Source organism: Fundulus heteroclitus, chromosome 15, assembly GCF_011125445.2.
Source record: "Fundulus heteroclitus isolate FHET01 chromosome 15, MU-UCD_Fhet_4.1, whole genome shotgun sequence".
NCBI lineage: Eukaryota > Metazoa > Chordata > Actinopteri > Cyprinodontiformes > Fundulidae > Fundulus > Fundulus heteroclitus.
This window is the reverse complement of record NC_046375.1, coordinates 27,330,839-27,346,889: the sequence shown is the minus strand read 5'-3', so window position 1 is coordinate 27,346,889 and position 16,051 is coordinate 27,330,839. Positions and strand designations below refer to the sequence as shown.

At 39.6% G+C, this 16,051-nt stretch overlaps 1 protein-coding gene across 5 annotated transcripts in view; it reads right to left on the bottom strand.

The window, feature by feature from the left end:
• Positions 1–14,156, bottom strand: part of slc5a6a (solute carrier family 5 member 6a) — a 28,532-nt gene extending 14,376 nt beyond the window's left edge. For 2 of the 5 annotated variants that reach the window (XM_012878237.3, XM_036147108.1), the window contains exon 1: positions 13,241–13,333. The gene's annotated coding sequence lies outside the window, so the exon portion shown is untranslated. Of the gene's footprint in view, positions 1–2,909; positions 3,003–3,146; positions 3,340–13,240; positions 13,334–13,963 lie in introns of those variants that run through there. The other 3 variants (XM_021324398.2, XM_036147106.1, XM_036147107.1) reach the window with 3 other exon arrangements.
• Positions 14,157–16,051: the final 1,895 nt, after the last annotated feature.

Genomic DNA, 16,051 nt, shown 5'->3' with positions numbered 1-16,051 from the left:
AAGCTGAAATGTTGAAGAAGGCAAGCCATAAAAACAGTTATTAAAAAGGAAGACCAATTTGTTTCAAATAAAGTTTTAAAACTCAAGTCTGTATTATCAGATTTCAGTCCAAACATTGGCCTGGTGAAAAGAAACACCTCTTCCTTCAGGACACATGACCATAATCGTGACGGAGACTAACCTAACAGGAAAGGGTATGAGCACACTCAGACATGGAGAATCATGTATATTCTTCCATTCCTTTGTCTAATATTCTAGATGAATAACTACCATTAGCCAGGTTACATTTATGGACTGCTGTAAATTTGGGAAAAGGAAGTTTAAGAGAACATCTGACTCACAAATGTCTGAGTACAAAAAGGAAGGAATGTCCATTTAACTTCATAGTGAATGTTTGCTTCCAGAAATATCAAACTGCTGTTTATTTTAAATAAAAAGGAGGCTTCTGTAGAGAAAGATTTTGTCCTGATGCAATTAAAAGTTTAAAAGGGAAAGCAGCAGAGTCCTGACTCCTGACCACCGCATAACTACCAGCAGTAAAGAAAACATTAATGACTCACGCTTAATAGTCACCATTTAATAAAGGCTCTATACCTCTACTTTACACCTCAAACCCCAGGACAAGGAATGGGTAAAAGTATCGTTTCATCAATGCATTAAAATATATTTTTTTTCCAATTCAGTATTGATTCAGAAAATCCTTTGAATGGATTAGTTCCCCTGGCAACGGGGTTCATGAGTGTTGAGTGATTTGTTTTGTACGGGTGGGACAATGCAACAGGAATGTCAATGAACTAAATGATTTTACTGCTGTGTTAATCTGTGTTTGCGGACCAGGACCACCAGGGATTTCCCTGGTGGTTCAGCCTGTGGATGTCCTGTTGCGCTCTACCTGTAGTCGGAACAAAGTAGGTTTATTACCTCCTATCAAATTTATCCTTTAGACAGGTATTCTATCCAGCTGTTAGCCTTTATAGTTAACAGTTATGACCTACAACTCAAGCTACATATGAACTCTCATACCATAAACTCATATGCTTATGCTAATCCATCTTTTTCAGCATAATTCGGTGCTTCTGAGCTTTGTGATGTGACTCCAGTGACTTTTCAACTCTGGGCAACCTAAAACCATCTTCCAGCAGTTTGTTGTAAACTTCAGCCAATTATTGAAATTCCTATGTGTAAGAATACAGTTTTAAATAAACATTTCCCACGATGAATTAGTTGAATATAACAAGAATGTATTTATTTTAATTCATCAAAACTACAATTTCAAGCCAGTGCAGAATTCTGTCACAGGTTTGTTGGAAAAGGCTAAATTATTCACTTTTTTATGTCATAAAAAGAAGAAGAAAAAAAAAACATACACATGTAAATATCAATCTTGAAGCAGATAAACGGTATGCAAGCTATGTTGACAAGCACAAAATTTCACGATCGGATTAAATAATCGGAGTGTACCATTTATATGGGCACACGATCAATTAATCCAATCATAATGTGTGTGTATATTATGCACATGGCTTTATTCAGAATAGAACCACTCTGACATGTGCAGTTATCAAATTCCCCCCAAAAAACAAAAAACAAACAAAAAAAAAACACAGAAGAACTTCTGTCTTTGCTATACTACAAAAAAAAAACTAAACAAAACAGTATTATACAAATTAATTTGTCTTTAGAGCGCCCAGGCTGGACTTGCATAAGGTTCTAACAGTAGAAATGTTACAGAGTAAGCGAAAATTTTAAGCAATAATTTTTTTGAACAGAAGGACAGTTTTTCTTCCTGACATTTTTCGCCACTCACCAACGTGGAAATATGTCACGTTTACGTTGGGAGCACATGCGCTCTCGGGTCAGTTTGCCACATTCAGAATAACTTGAGCCTGACAAAAGTTTATATGCATGTTGATCGGATTATCAATCAGCATAAACCACCCCTCTCATTTTGATTAAAATTTCATTCTGATTGAACTTAATCCGATCAAAATATTTCAATTGGCTTGTTTACATTATGCATTTTTATTCCGATCAGACCTTTATTACGATTACTTTTGTTTATGTAAACGTAGCTGTCTGAATATGGCATTTAAAGGTGGTGAACAAGCACAAAAACACATGGAAAATTTCAACATTAATATAAAGCAGATTCTTATTAATGATTATGGTCATTGTTCTCATTTGCTTCAGCTTAGCTATCCACAGCAACATTTGTCATGGCTCAGAGATTTTTATGAGTTAAACTAGCTCTTAAATAAGGTGCAACAACATCAGGTCATCATCATATTCTTCCTTATCTGTATTGTTCAGAGGTGAAAAGTGATTCAATAACATTTGTGCCGCCGCCTAACTGTCAGCTGATCACTTGGATTCTTGCTGCCTGGTGGGACATCTTTAACCCATATTTGTACCTTCTGGTATAAACAGCTTTGTTTTCAGCCCTGCCTCAAACCGAGTATCATTTTGACTCTGAAGTGGAAATCTATATTTCATTGTCAAACTTTTTTTTTATTTCCATTATGCAGCTCTTCTCTGAAAAGGAACTACCCCACAGGGAGGTGACTTTAAATCAGCACTGATCAATTACTTATAGTACATTTCCAGTTCACTTTGAGGTCTTTAACTCAGATAGTTGGTGATTATTATTTTTGCATCGTCAGAACTAATACAAACAAAATCCTAAACTCTCTAAATTAGTTTGAATGAAGACAATATCAGGTTATCTCCCCTTTTTTTGCATTAAAACGTATGTCCCTATAGTAGAAAACAAATCTTACAGTAGATCTAAACACATTTTAAACATAATGTACATGCTGCATTTGGAAAGCCAATAAATCTAAATTCACAAAAGAGCAAACAATAGTAACAGGAAAAAGTAGTGAAAAGGAGCATCTAATGAGAGTACCTACTTGAACAGGCTGAAGCTGCTGGTTTTCTGACTGCCCACCCAGCTTTAAAGCTGGTGTTAGAAGAAGAATTGTCTCTGGGCACAACCTCTTATGAAGCACGTGAGTCACAATGTTTTTACAAGCCATTCAATATGGCTGATAGCCTTTAAAAATCACCTTCTTGTTTCATTTGGCTAGCAGTGATTGCAACAAAACAAAACATAACCCAGCTATATGTTTAAATAGGCAACACATTACCCTGTTCTGTTCCAGAGCTCCCTTCAGGTGATTCACTTTGGTTAATAATCAAGACGGGTCGTTTTTCACTCCATGCTGTGCATCACACAGCTCTTATATGGGTCAAAGTGTTCCTTTCACAACGTGTTCTTCTCACCAAGCTTTAATCCAAGTTTTACTGAAGGCTCCACAACATGAAGGGCAGCAGGGCAACAAACTGTAGAGAGGGGAGTTCACAGCTTTTAGTGGTGAGAAAGCAAAGGTGGCCATTGCACATCATCACATGTTCAGCTAAAGGAAATCAGGTCGTCAACTTCATTATCAACAGATTTTGTTGTTAGAAAAAGAAAATCTGCTTTAAAGACGTTTTTTGTGATTTTTAGAACACAGTTAAGAGGCATGTGCACTATTGGTTTCATGAGATTATCAATAAATGCTGTTTACATTTCAAAATAGATGCCGTTATAAAGAGGCAGGAGAAGGACTGGATGATAAATTGATTTAATCGATTAATTTTAACTTTGAAGTTAGTTTGAAGTTAAACAGGTAAAGTGAGGCCTGTTCTTAGTTCACTGTGTAAAACCACTAGCAGCAAACATTTAATTATATTTTCATTGTTTACAATGTGAGGGCCGCCATCTTGTTTTACAGTCATGTTTCACAGCTTGTATTTAGCTGCACTTTGAATCCAGTTCACCTTCCAGGCTTGACATAAAAGAACATTTTTAAATTATTTCTTTTATTTCTTTTTGTGAAATGAAAAGGAGGTGGGGGATTGATTAATCGGATGTGGTATAGTCAATTCTGAGATTTTATTTTCAAGACATATCTCCAAGTCCTAGGCAGGAGATTTGATAAGGGCTAGTTTTCTTTGTTAGACAAAAACTTGCTTTGTGGGGCTCTGCCTGGACCTACAAATAATTTTTTTTATGGTTTTATCGATATACATCTAAAATCTGTAGTCCATCTCCCCATCCCTAATTAAAAGCAATGACATATCTATGGGCTGGCCTGTATTTGGCCTTCTGTGGCAGACAATCCTGAACCATGCATCTATACATAAAGGAATTAGAGCTGTATTATATAATGTCTTGCAACGGCGATAATGTTGGTAAATACGACGATGATGATGATGATGATGTGGCGTGATAGAAGCCCCCTTTTCTTTGTTCCTCCCTTTCTCATCTGTGCTTCTGCCATTCTGACTTAGCATTTTGGCCACTGTTATTGTGTCTGTGTGAGCATCTGCTACTGTGAACTGGTCCCACTCCACTCTACATTAGCATATAAAAAGCAAGATCATAACACTTAGAAAATACTGACCAACAATTACTGCAATCCAAGCAGTCCTTTGTCATATGAATATTGCACACACTGATGGTGCGATGACATGTTCGCAACATATTCGGCAAACCTTTTATATTAATATAATCCAGATCAAAGCGTGATTAAGATAAGATGCTGAGATCTTAGGTTAAGATTCTCAAGTTCATTGGCTGGAGAAATAATGAGAGTAAATCTGTGCAGGAATGTGCTCTGTTCCCACAAAAGGCCTCGGCTCCCAGGGACACCACCTAACAGCTTTTAGGGTGACCCTCTGAAAGGTGTTTCACAAGTTGGACAAGACAACTGGAAATGACCAGAAGCAAAGAATCTCATCACTGCATGAGCAAAAAACTCAAGATTTCCATGTGTGAGAGCAAGTCTGAGATTAAGTCTTAACACAAGCCCATCAAACCCTGGCACTGCAGTCTGCTGACAGCCTGACTGAATAATATTCTGTCCTAGCTTGATCAAGCACTAGACATGACAAAAGTAAATCCCACACTTATCACTTTGGCGAACTGGCTCTACATTAGTTGACTGATTGGCAGAAACTGTAAGCAGCTCCAGAATTGTGTTCCCCATTTCTTCCTTGTGGCAGAATATCGGATTTTCCTTGTACCTCTCAGTATTGTTTATAATTGAAATGGTGGACTAAAATGGACCAATCTCTGATCCAGCAGCAGAGGCAATAACACAGATCTGGAGTGTGTATGAATGTATAAAAAGGAACTGTCAGGAACATAGAAAACGCTGCTGTGGAATCTGATGATACTGTCACTAATTTCCTACCCCCAACATCTAGAAGCCAGAATAAGAAAAGAATGTTTAGATCTTACTACAGTGTTCTGCCAAGCAGATTTCAGGACATTTTAAAGCCATTTCTGAAGAAATTAGATTTTCACATAATAAAACTCTCACTGTGTGTAGAAACTCAAAGATTACTTTAAACAATTAAATGTGGGGTGCATTTGTATTCCTCCCCGTATACTGTGATAAACTGTAGGGCTGGGACTTTATCATATCGTTTTATCGTTAACGTGATAAGAATTTGGATTTATCTTGACAACGATGGATTTCAACTAGTGGTGTCTGAAAACCCTCAAAACTATCAATATTGTCAGGATTGTTATTTTTTGCCATTTTCTCTATTGTTGGTTTATTGAGCGAATCAAATATCAATAAATTAAAAAAAAACTAAATGTGAATACTGTGTGCATTTCGGTGATAAAACAAATAATATCACACTTCCATTATGCAACTGGAGTCCCGATGAAACATGTTTCAATAAACACAATTACTGTCGTTTTTAAATGTTTTAAAACGACAGTAATTGTGTTTATTGGGGTATAGTTGACATGCAGTCACAGTCACACAGTTACCCGAAAAAGACTGCAAGAAGCTGTAAATAGTCTTATTACATTTCATTATTATCACAACATTACCACAATATATCGTGATAAAATGTAAAGTCCATAATGGCCCACCCCTAATACACCGTAGATAATCCAGCTTTTTACATCTAGATGTACACTGAGGTTTAGAATGGAATGGATGGAGAGCGACAGAAAAGCAGTTTTCAAGTCTTGCTATAGACTCTCAGTCAGCAGGGTTTCTCCCACCGTATTATAAGCCTGGTGAGCCGCCATGCTTCAATCCCCCCGCCGCGCTAAATGACGTTTGTTTACTTGAAATGCTCGATGTTGTCAATGTTTGAGAGCAACATAAAACTATCAGTAAAGTCCCCAACTGATTGCAATGGATTTTATTTAGGATTACTGGAGATAAGATTTGAATAAATAGAAATTAAAAAAGTGTCATTTCTCTTCCACATTATAGTAATGCACTACGAGCACATAAAATCCCATTAAAAGACCTTGACATTTGTAGCTGTAATGTGACACATTTGGAAAACTTCCAAATAAATTAATGCTTTTACAAAAAAAAAACACCATTTCAGCCCACACCAACAGATTAAACAACATTTAGTGGGTATGAATTGTACCAAACATCAGTCCAGAGTACAATGAAAGGTCTTCTGAACATCATTCACTGCTGATCCAACTCTGGCCAAAATTCCACTAAACACATGCTGATCTCGCTGGACATTTCCCTGAAAAAGTTTCCCGTAAATTTGTCTTTTGAATGCAGCAAGAAGCGCAGCAGGCAGAGGTATCATCGTGGCACATGGCAAAGCCATTTCAAGAAATGCCCCCATAACGTTCTGTCATGTGCAGGATCAGTACAGCTGGACCTCAGAGTGCCGCTGTGCTGACCTTTACAGCACTGGCATTCCAAGAGTCCAGATTTATTACACGGACTCTAGTGTCTGAGAGAGCAAGCTCCTACTGTATGACCTCAAGTAGCCAGCAGTGTTTCTGTGGGGATACATTTTAACTTGAAATAATGGAAGTGCACTACAACAAGTGCGAGATGAATAGAGTAGTTATTACAAAGCAAGCAGTTTGCTTCTGCACTAGTTGGCAGGAACCATTTAAACCAGAGGGCTGCTTCTTTACCAGACAAAAGCAAGTAAGGGGTCCATCAGCTTCCCTGAAGGTACCGAGTACACACCAGGTCCAGCTAGTGTATATGGGGGCATCTTAAATAATTAGAGAATAGCACCAAAATGTTAATTTATTTCAGTATTCCTACTAAAAAAGGTAAAACATCTTGGCACTCAAAGTGGTTCAAGAGATTCTTTCTGTTAATTTTCATGGTCATGGCTTGCAGCTAATATGAAACAAAAATTCAGTGTTTCAGAAAATAAGAACGTTACGCAAGATCAGTAAAATGATTTATTTTTAAACCAAAATGTTGGTGTACTGCTCCTGCATGAATTACTGCATCAGTGGAGGATGGCATGGAGAACAGCCTGTGGACCTGACCAGGTGTTCAGGAAGCCCGGGGTGCTTTAACAGCCACCTTCAGCATATCTGTATTTTTGATTCTGCCGTCTTTTATCTTCCTCCTGACATTCCTCCACAGATTCTCTGTGGGGTTCAGGTTACATAGTCACTGAACCAGCTTTTGGTAGCTTTGGCAGTGTGGACAGGTGCCAAATCCTGCTGGAATATAAAACCAGCATCTCCATAAAGCTCGTCAGCAGAAGGAAGCACGATGTGCTCTAAAATGTCCTGGCAGATGGCTGCTCTGACTTTGGACTTGACAAAGCACAGTGGACCAGAACCAGCAGATGACATGGCAGCCTAAACAATCACTGAGTATCAAGGACACATTTGTGCAGAGGGGATCTTAAAGCTCCGACAACAACCTTGGACCACTCTTTGTGGATCTCCTCCAAACTCTTCAATTGGTTTGGATTTACAATTCTCTGAAGGCCGTGGTTCTCTCTGTTGCATGTGAACCTTTGCCACATCTCGTTTTCCCTTCCATTTAACTTCCCATTTAAATGCTGGGATCCAGCATAAATCAGCCAGCTTCTTCAGCAATGACCCGCCGTGGCTTCCCCTCCTTGTGGACGGTGTCAATGACGGTCTGCTGGACATATTTCCAGTCAGCGGTCGTCCCCATGTCGTGTACTGACCCAGACTGAGAGTGAGCTTAAAGGTTGAACACAGAGAAGGAGAGTCATGGTTGCGACTCGCAGCAGAGTGAGTGCTGCCATCCTTGCAGCTCTAAGGGCGATTAAAAAAGAAAAAGAAAAAAAAAAAAAGCAGATTCTTTAACTTGTTTTGCAGGTGGTTGCAACATGTTGTCCGGCGCGGCCCGTGTCTACTGTTTGTTCACCTGTACAAACATGTCGTGTGTCAGGGTGGAACTCCGCCACCAGTAGTACAGAGAGCACAAAACTGTGGAGGCAGGTATAGAGAGAAATGACAGATTTAATGTTAACTTGATGTTCTAGGGGGTCAATGAAGGGGTTGGCGCCCCCTTTTTGACAGGAGAAACGGTGGAATCACCTAAATGTTTACTTTTTAATGCTATTGTAACCGGAGACAGACTTAGACCAAAAACTCATGCTGATCCTTTACAACAATCAGGAAAGCTTTGCTAATGAGATTTAATTGACACTATAATAACAGCAGAAAGCTGAAGTGCATAATATATGTGTGTGAGTGAAGCTGCGGCCATCATAAAACATCATGCTAGGGTCAGGGGAGCATTGTTTCCAGGTAACAGAGACATTAAATGAGTTGGTCTGTGCTGGTGGAACGGAGCTTTCAATGCATCTAATGCAGAACTGCTGAAAACAGCAGACCTGCCGCTTGATGTTAGACTGAAGGAGGGAGTGGGCAGGTGTGCAGCTGTGCACCGAGTCCTGAATGAGCTCCCAGCTTTGTACAGAGCTTTTAAGTGACTTCAAAGCAAACCTCACATATCACTCCATCCCATCAATCGATTGCAGCTCAGATAATACATTTAATGCGCTTTGTGTGGGAGCACTACAACGGAATATTAAAGTGACAAAAAAGCAAGCAGTGCAGCTTTTTTATATGCAAAACAGTAGCTCAATTGGGCTGTATGGGTTTTTCAGTTTGAGGGGACTTCAAATGAATCCAGGAAACCTCATAGGAAACAAAATCCAGCAATATTGGCAGAAAATTCATTCAACAAAAAGCTAAGGATGACCACTGGCCATTTTTCCTACAGATGTAACCAACTACCCTGAGGTGGTTACTGAGTAAGGACCAGCTTTTAGAGAGGATAGGTCAGGAAAATCCTCTGGGTGGCAAAGAGCAGGAGGTTAGTGGGAAGACATGTTATAGAATGCTAAATAAAACTAGAACGACTCAACTCCAAAAGGTATGGCATGTCAAAACAACAGAATAAACTACAGTACTTACTAAAATGCTGAGCTCTGCATTTCTAATTTGCACGGATAATTAGGACCACTCCTCATTTCAGATTTTTTTTTTTATGACAGCTGTCCCTCTTGCTCCCATTAACAAAGAGGAATCTCTGGGTTTCTTCACATCATGTGTTGTTCAGTTCAGTTTCTTAGCTTCTCTCCTATGAACAGTAACTCACAAAGCCATCGCTGTTCCTACTGGAAGCGTCTTCCTATTTTTCCCTCTCTGTCTTTGTCTTAAAAATTCCTTTCCACTGTCACCGCATGCTTTGTTCCCAACAGGAGTGGCTGTAATACAACCCCCAGCCAATCAGAGAGCTCCCACCATGTTGTACGGATAGCTTACACATGCAACTGTAATGCTGTACGTTTTAATTGATTTCTCAGTCTGTCCTTACTGCATTTCTGAAACCGGGGAACTTGACATTTAAAGGACAAATCTTTCAGATACTGCCCATCTACTACATATAGTTTAGGCTAGGTACAACTAATTTTATCATCCACTTGTCTACTTTTCCAAGGTCAGACGTCATACTCTACAAAGATAGGTTAAGTTTAGAGGTAACTGTTTAAAAATCCCCACGTAACACAGTTTTAAAAATAGAAATCTGTTGTCTTTGCAGTTCTTTTAATTTCAGCAGAAGATATTATGATTTAGTAAAACCTTACTGTGAACAACATCTCTAAAGATCCAATTCAAAATATGCTCAGGTTCGGTCCTTACATTTGGTTTTATCTTTGTGTTGGATTCATTCATGGGGTGGCGTCTGCTTACTGTCACTTTAATTCTGATCAGCTAAAAGCAGGACTGAAGGCAACATTTTAGAGCAGATTACTACATGGAGCTTGAGTTAAACCCTTAACACTACTCTACATAACATTGAAGAGTGCACACTGCTAGTTAGCACACAAGGATCGCTGGTTGGCAGTCACCTCTGGAATCTGTGCCGCTACAGAAATTAGCTGGCTGCATTCGATCAACCCTAAAGGTCCAGCAATGTGATTAATCATTAAACAGCCAACTGCTGCCAGGCTTGTTTGGCAAAGTTACCACCAACAGCCGACTGTAAGCCACCATGCTACAAATCTGGAGCCACCTATCATTGCTTCTCATTAACAACAAAGATAAAGAGCCCAGTCACAAATAAAACATCTACTCTAACTGGCTCCACTGGTTTATATGCAGTTATTGCTTTTAGAGTTTTGTGAGCCATAAAGCGCAAGTGTTTGCTATCATGTTCTGATAAAGCTAAACCCGACATGACCATGAACATTGTCATAGTCTTTGGTATAATTGGTAACATAACACCAGATGATAGGAGAGGAGAACAGTGCTCTGCGTCTAATGATTAGTAGAATATGGGACAGTTCTTTAGTGTTTAAAGGTTAGCTTGACCTTCCTGTAGATGATCTGTGTAACATCACCTTTCACCCAGATCTAGGCAGGTGGACATGTTTCTGTAACCAGCAATAATGAGTAAAACTTCATACAGTTCTCTTATTCATGTAATTTATTCAGTCAAACACCTACCGGCACTACTTTTCAGTGTTCATAAGACGGGAGGTTTCAGCGCTGTTTATGTGCACAATATACCAACTAGGACAGTTATTTTTATTGTTTCAACAACAGTGGCAATAAGGGCTAAATGAGGAGTCGGCACCCATTTTTTAATGTTTCATGTTCAGCTGAACAGTTTAAGTACAGCTTTAAAAAAAAGAGTTCTTGCAATAAAATCTGATTTCAACACACATCCTGAGCCTCAGGTTGGCTGTCTTTGTACATTTAACAATAGGCATGATGTGAGCATCCATGTTTTTCCTACTGTCGGACAAGCTGGGAACTGGAACACCATAACTCGGAGATGACGCGATCTCCCACCTCCCAGTTTGAAGGTAAATGGAACGCAGCACCAACGACTGCTAGTTGCCCAGGCCCCAATGGCTGCTAAACAAGATCAAAATATGACTTCCCACCACTGTTGCTTGACAGCTGGATTTGGTTTTCAGCAAACATGGTGCAATCTATTACAGCCAAATACTTCAGTTTGCTATCATCTGTCCAATGGACATTCTTCCAAAAGTTATCAGACTCATTCAGTTACAACTTTGCAAACCGAAGTCATGTTGCCTCAAAGAGGTTTGCTCCTGGAAACCTTCCCAAACAAACCAGACCTGTCCCTAACTTAAACATTAAAAGCTGGCGTGCTTGTGGCGCAGCAGGTAGCGCGACCCATATACGGAGGCCTTAGTCCTTGGCGCGGTCGACTCAGGTTCCAATCCGACCCGCGGTCCTTTGCCGCATGTCTCTCCCCCTCTTCCACCCCCTTCCTGTCAGCCTACTTTCAGAAAAAAAGCGAGCCACTAGACCCGCAAAAAATTCAATTCAATTCAATTTCAATTTTATTTATATAGCGCCAAATCATGAAACATGTCATCTCAAGGCACTTTACAAAGTCAAGTTCAATCATCATCAAATCCCGCCCAAAAAAAAAACAAAAAAAAAAAACATTAAAAGCTATAAATTAACCCTTTAGTCTATGGTATAGCCCTCTCTAGTCTTTTGCAATTTTTATGGCAGTGCCATCGTCTTGGGGTAAGGTCAAAGGTGATGCCTTTCCTCTTTGATCTAGTTTTAAAACAAACGTATACGCTCTTGACTAGTGAACTGCTTTCTGGTCTTTTGGCGCTAAGCTTAAATATTACTATAAAAGAAAAGTTTTTTCCCCCCTTACACTAGCTAGCGGATACTATACTTTAAAATCACATTGATAAACGCATTGCTTCTTACGTGGCTCTGGATGGGCATCATTCTTCTGCAATTCCGTTCCTAGACCTGTTCCTGACTCATCCTCAGTTTTAAAAAATATTTACTCATAAAATCCCTCAAGCCTTTGGTGTCATCTTCTCTATTCTTTTCTATGCATCTGTGATTCTTAGTTTGCAGCGGAACGAACTTTCAAAGTTGCAGCCAACCGCTGTCCTAATGGTCAAACCATTTTATGTTGGGGTGGGGGAAGTTCTAATGCCCCCCCCTTTTTTTAAGAAAACATATTACATATACCTAATGCAGAAATATATATACATATATATTTAGTTACTCTAATATTAAATATTTTTCACACATATTTTCATAAAGATTACTTCTGTCTGTATTTTAATGGTCACAATATCAGTTTTGCCCTCCCGTCCTGGGACAATTGACCCGTTTGTCCCCCCCTGTCAGCAGGCATATAAGCATTATAAAACGGTTTTACAAGCGGTTTTATAACGTGGCTATATACCTTTAATCCAAAAAATATATATATGAAAAGCAGTATGCCATTTTTCCAAGGCTGCTTTTATTAGTGCTACAGCAGTAAACAAGACTTAGTGGTTTCCAACGACTGGAAAGGCAGAATATTCCTCCAGGATCATTTGGTGATGACACTGTGAAGTCCCTTTAAATTGTTTTTGTGATTTCGGGTCACAGGTTTCCGTGCATTTAATCAGTCTGGACCCGGCTCTGCGCTAAACCTTAAACTTAAACCAAGTTTCTGACTACAGTTATACTGTATATAACATCCAGTAAAAATCAAAACCGCCAACATGGCACCGTCTTCAGCTATTAAGTTCCGAACTCTGACCTATCAGTGGCAGAGCTGCATTGAAGCGGCGCGCTCTGTCATTCATTTCAGCCACGCCGGCTTCCGTTCGCAATAGAAGCGAACCACTGACCGTATTTTCGCCCATCAAGCCCTGTCAAACCGAGTCAGGACCTAAGGAAATGATTCCTAGAAAAGCAGAAGCATGCTAATCTGTCCGATTTGAGCCACATGCTCCTGTTGCTCAATAACTTCTGTCTGCTGCCGCGTGCAGCAGCGTGACACCGATCAGACCGGTTACCTTGAAGTCCGCGGGTAGAATAAAAGAAGTACCTTTTAGTCCAGTTTATCTTAAATTACACCCAGAACACAGTAATTAAATGTCTTTAAAGTCTTACCTCTGCCCTCTGTTCGGAGCCAAATTAACGAAGCTCCGCTGCAGTGTATCTGATACATGTGTAACTAGGCGCAGGCGCTGTAGACCGCCCCATTCTCCTTGACACCATGGCTGCTGCTTTCAGGTACGCCTCGTAAACTACAGGACATTAACGCAAACTAAGCAGGTAATTACTCTCCTTAACGCCATCGATGCGTTAGGTTGTGATGAAAATGTTCGGTTTTGATTACTAAAGTCGCGCAGGGTTGAAAGACGCAGAACCATAAAACAACACGACGAATAACAAAGGCCGATAATGATTTTGTCAAACCTATAAATGCAAGAAGGCACACGCGTTTTACGCTCGGTGGCAGTGGTATTTCTAAAGCGGTTAGGATTGCTTCAAGCACTATTGTGATTCCAGACATTATTAGTCCGACTTTAATATCAAGAATCTTTAATTGCACTCTTTACGACACACATGAAGGCAACACAACACGTGTTCTCGCGGCCTGAAATTCTCTCAAATTAATCCATTGATTTTAATCAACTTGGAGTTGCACACGCCGTGTGACAGTCTTAGGCCAAGGTTATATGAAGCATAGCGGGTTTTACTGTCTAATAAATGACGTCGGTCTGCAGCAGTGGCGTTGGTGGGAGCATATCTTCACCATGGCGACCAATTACCCCCAGCTGTGGGGGTACATTTAGTGCCAGCCGCTGCGCCATGTAATAAGCGTCTTACCTGCTCATATTTTACGTCCCATGAAGGAGGGGTTGCATTTGGTCGGAAATGCCATTCTTCAGGTCCAAGTGGCGGAGGAAGCGAGAAATCACATCAGGGACCTCTGTCCCAGTGCGCATGGGTGGGAGCGCAGCTTCTCAGGCTGCCACATCCCTCTCCTCTGCCTCCTCCGGCTGGTGACTCACGTCTCAACAAATGCATCCTGACACCAGCGTAGCGCCGGGCTGATGACGGGGTACAAACGTAGGCTACGATGTACACACAGGTTGTGACTCATCTATTATAACACAGCTGCGCACAGAGCCGCACTTTTCCTGGAATCCCATTTCTACAGTTCCCAATTCATTCCCGTCAGTTTATAAATGCATAAGTTCACCGTGAACGACGAGGTGCAGAAGACAGAAGACTTCTACAAATGACAGACTTTTAAACCACAGAATGTAAGGAGTATGAATGGACAAATGAATGGAGAAAACCTCGATGCATGGATGGATGGACAATGGGACGAAAATAATCCAAGGTTGGATAAGAAAAAAAAAAATCCTTGGGTGGGAAGTGGACAAAAAGTACATGAATTGATCAAATAAATATATAAATGGACGATATTGCACAAATTAATTAATGGCTGGATGGAAGAACAAGCAGACAAGCTTTTGACAAGATTGGAAATCCAAAGGTTTTTCTTTTTCTACCCAGACCTGAAATACATATCAGCAGTTTCACACACTGGTTATCTGCTCCACGCTGCAGTAGTTCATGCAACAGGACGCCCTCCTGGATGAATTCAAGGCATAAAAGTGAACTGTTAAACATCTTCTTTTTCCTTTTTTATGGATCTTACATAGGGATGGGCAATATATTGAGATTTTAAAAATATCAAGATTTCTTTCAAAGAGATAAATTGAGACTATGTTGTTTATATCAAGAAAGTATATGGTGCATTGCATTACATTAGGTTCTTCTTTCAGCATTTTCTCATATTTACCTACAGCTTTTTGTTAAAAAAAAAAAAAAAAAAAAAGATTGTGCCTGTGAGACATTTGGGATAGAGCTTTGATTCGTCTTTTTACAATTACTTTATGAAAAGAAAAACAAAGATTGTTAGAATTATTTTTACTATTTTCTACATGTCTATTTTATTTACTATGTTCATTGCATTTATCCTGCATTTACTCATTACTACTAAGAAGTTTTAAGGTTTGAGTTATTCAGATATTAAAGTGTTTCTCGTGTGATTCTCTCTCTCATTACTATGTTTGTTTTTATTGGTTTTATCATAAATTTACTGGACCATATAGACCAGTGGTTACCATTTTATTTTACTGTATATGTGTATTGATTTTCTCTCTCTCTCATCGTTACAGAAGGCCTGCAGAAAGCAGAGAAAAATGTTATAAGTGTTTTTCAAGTGATGTTTGAACATGTGATGAACTGTATTCAGCCACCTGGAGTGCTTATGCAGAACTGTACTGTGTGAACTGCTTTGTATTATCTTGAAGGTCACAGAGTTGTTTTGCTTCTTGACAATGTAACCAGGAATTCCTTGTTGAAAATAAAAAGAAAGGAGGCGACAGTGAACGTTTCAGAGCAGGCAGGAGAATTGTAATTAACGTTTCTCTGTGCGCGCTCCTTGAAAGATTTATAACTAACTTCTCTGTTGTCTCTCTTCTGTGTTTGTTTAATGACTGCTTTAGGTGTTTGAACCTGACAAAGATAAATATCGTATATCGGCATTCAGCCTAAAAATAGATATTTTTGGTCCATATTGCCCAGCCCTACTGTTATGCATTATTTAAATTTTCTGACACACTGAACTTTGCCTTTTCGTTATCTGTAAGCCTTAACCATCAAAACTACGAGAAATTAAGGATTAAAATATTGGACTCCATGTCTCACGAGTTTACTTGGCTGGTTCACTGGCACCACCAGTTTCCTTTCTTGAAGTGACTGAAAAAATATCCTGAACTTTTTCAGGATGTCAGTTTTTGAGACACCAGCAAGCGTTGAGCTAAAGACTTGTTTATCTGGCAAAGTGAAAGTGTTGTGACATGGAGTATAATCGGTGAGCCTTGGCTGGCCCTGCAGCCG